This window comes from Gopherus evgoodei, chromosome 12, assembly GCF_007399415.2.
Source record: "Gopherus evgoodei ecotype Sinaloan lineage chromosome 12, rGopEvg1_v1.p, whole genome shotgun sequence".
In the NCBI taxonomy this organism is placed as follows: domain Eukaryota; kingdom Metazoa; phylum Chordata; order Testudines; family Testudinidae; genus Gopherus; species Gopherus evgoodei.
In genome coordinates, this window is record NC_044333.1 from 40,981,362 (window position 1) to 40,984,927 (window position 3,566).

A 3,566-nucleotide genomic window follows, 5' to 3' on the forward strand; every position below is an offset into this window, starting at 1 on the left:
CAGGGAGGCCAGGTCCTTGATGTTCCCTGCTGCTTTGGCCATGGATAAAAGGGCTTGGCTGAGGGATGGGTGGGCACAGGTTTGTCCTGGTTTTAAAAAGCCCTTTTTAGTCTCTCCATAACTTCCAACCTGCTGGAGCTGGAGTCCTCTTGGGACGCTGCTTTGGAGGAGCGAACACCGAGTCAGAACCGCACTGAGTCTAATGCAGCACTAGCAGCCGAGCTGCTGTCCCCTCCCTCCTGCCCACCTTCCATGCCACACCCAGGCCTTGATGGGTAAGAGCCCCTGGACCCTCGATTGCTGCCGCCCTCTTCTGCAGCTGGCAAGTGCTCAGGGTGACGACTGGCCCCACGCTGCCTATCTCTGCCCCTGCATTTTCTGCCCCCCCGAGCCAGCTGCACTGCACTGCCCCAGGCTACGGCGTTGGCAGGGCAAAGAGTCCCTGCCTTTGCAGCCAGAGGTGTCAGCATGTCTGCTGCAGGGAAGCCAGCTCACAAAGTTCAGTATCACAGAGCAGAGCCTCATGGCATTGATGGGAGCCAGTCGAGATCCTTCGCCCATCTGGGGACAGCCCCGTGGCAGCAGGACGGCTCTAGTGCCGCTCTTGCGGAGGCAGGAGCCATGGTGGCCGTGCATGCTGCCTGCCTCTATTCACGGGGCTTGGGAGGAAGGGGGCCTGTTTTTCATCCTGTCCTTTAGCTCCCGTGCGTGACTTTAAAGTGAGTCAGGGCACAGCCCTGTGGAATGGAGTGCAGAGAGGACTCCTACACTGCCCCACAAGGGGAGAGATGCAGGATGCCCAAGTGGGGCCCTCTGACCCTGGGGGTAAGGAAGAGAAGCCTTCCCTGTCCCCCTGCTCTGCTTTCATCTTCGTGCTGCTTCGCACACAGTGCCTTGGGGAGTGTAGAGCAAGCTGGGGCCACAGACAACATCCAGTTAATCAGACTCATGTGAGCAGCCGCTGGGCTTTGAGTCAGGCAAAGGGAATTTAAAATTCTGCTGTAACAAAGTTAGATCTGCGGCATTTAACTCCTGTCCTGCCGGCCGCGGAGCCATGCAAGGAGTCTGCCCAAGACAAGTGCTGGGGCTTAGCTTCCACCCGGACTGCAGCAGCTTCGCATTCGCCTACACTCTCGGCCCCTCCACCTGTTGACCCCTGCGTCTCCCCGGGGCTGCGGAACAACCGGCCCTTGAGGGAAGGGTCATGCTAACGGAGACGGAGTCTTATGGCACAGCCCAGGCCCATGGCTTTCAATCATTAAAGCTAAGGATGCAATGAACCAAACGTAGTTCTCAGCTGCGTGTCTCGAGGTCAGTTCCAGGCACTTCGATTTAGTCAAGAGCCCTGGATGGCCCTTGGAATGACAGAACCAACTATCAGTTAGGCGATCAGGCGTCCCATGGCCATTTACACGGGTTCCCCCATTATGCTCACAGCCGAAGATGGAATGGTGTCTCGATGGGCGGGCAGGCACCAGAATGAAGTCAGCGCCGCTACAGTCCTAGGACCTGCCCGAAGGCAGCCGTTTATAGCCATTCTAATGCCAACTAAGCTTAAACTGACCTATTCCCACCTCTTACATTCTGTGCTATTTAAATAACAGCCACCCCAGTGTCCTTCCCCTGCGCCCGAGACGGAGCCTCTTAGTCAAACTTGCCAAATTCTCTCACCCATTGAAAACCCTGTTTGAACCAGTTATACCCTGCTTCAATTCACCATCTTATCTCAAACTCCTGCTCCATTCCTCATGTTCCTCTGTATCCAGATGCCACTTACAGGCTACAGGGAATGTGGACTTGCTTTGCTCAAGGGTGGAGGCGCTGCAGGGCTCACACTGGCTGTGCTGGTGGAGGCCCATAATAGCCCTAGTTCGAGAAGGAAAAGGCCCATTATTCCCCCATCTGGGGGCCTGGGGATCCCCTGCCTGCACGCACGTGGGTTTGGCCCCATTTCCTGATTCTTTTCCAGGGAGCCCCATACCGGGAAGTGTTCCCTGTGGCTATGTGTAGCACTGCAAGGCAGAGCAGCAGGTCTTGTTCTGACAAGTGACTCTTGCAGGGAGCCTAAGCCACGCGCTGCCCCCTCTGTCCTGCAGCAGATGCTGTAGCTGCAGAGTTGTTCCGGTCACACTTTGAAGTAGCAGACTGAGACCATTTATAGCCGTGCTCTCAAAGGCCCCATTGATAAAGCTGAAGATATTATTGCGGCATATCACCGCGCTGGGTAGAGTCCAGAGAGCTGCTGCCAGCGAGAGAGGAATGTGCTTCTCCCTTAGCTTCAGTCCCTTTTCCATTTCCCTGCCTCTCTCTGGCTTTGCCCTATAGAATCATAGAATAGCAGGGTTGGAAGGGACCGCAGGAGGTCAGCTAGTCCAACCTCCTGCTCAAAGCAAGGCCAATCCCCAACTAAATCATCCCAGCCAGGGCGTTGTCAAGCCGGGCCTTAAAAACCTCTAAGGATGGAGATTCCACCATTTCTCTAGGCCCTGGTCTACACTACGAGTTTAGGTCGAGTTTAGCACCGTTAGATTGATTTAACCCTGGACACATCCACACAACGAAACCATTTTTGTCAACTTAAAGGGCTCTTAAAATCGATTTCTGTACTCCTCCCCTACAAGGATATTAGCGCTGAAATCAACATCACCGGGTCGAATTTGGGGTAGTGTGGATGCAATTTTATGGTATTGGCCTCCAGTAGCTATCCCAGAGTGCTCCATTGTGTCCATCCTGGACAGCACCATCAACTCAGATGCACTGGCCAAGTAGATAGGAAAAACCCCAGGAACTTTTAAATTTCATTTCCTGTTTAGCCAGTGTGGCAAGCTGATCAGCATAGGTGACCATGCAGTCCCTGATCACAAAAGAGCTCCAGCATGGACCAAACGGGAGGAACTGGATCTGATCGCTGTATGGGGAGAGGAATCCGTGCTATCAGAACTCCGTTCCAAAAGATGAAATGCCAAAATATTTGAAAAAATCTCTAAGGGCATGATGGACAGAGGCTACAACAGGGACCCGCAGCAGTGCCGTGTGAAAATTAAGGAGTTCAGGCAAGCCTACCAAAAAGGCAAAGAGGCATACAGCTGCTCCAGGTCAGAGCCCCAGACATGCTGCTTCTACGATGAGCTGCTTGCAATTCTGGGGGGCCCCCCACCACTACCCCACCCTGTTCATGGACACCTGCAAGAGGCGGTCTCACACAACAGGGATGAGGATTTGGAGGATGAGGAAGATGAGGAGAAGGAGGATAGTGCATAGCGCACAAGCAGAGAAACCATTCTCCCCAACAGCCAGAAACTGTTTATCACCCTGGAGCCAATACCTCCCAACACGAGCTCACGGACCATGAAGCCAGAGAAGGCACCTCGGGTGTGTACCTTTGTAAATATAACGCATGATTTAAAAGCCCTGAAGACTTAGGATGCATTCGTGGTCAGTACAGCCCCTCCTTTTAAATGGCCAACCCAACAGGTGCTTGGTATGGGAAAAGGAGGGCTCTGCTGGTTGAAACCATTCCCACATGTTATGAAGGTTGAAGAAGCTGAAAGACTGTGGCTTACCAT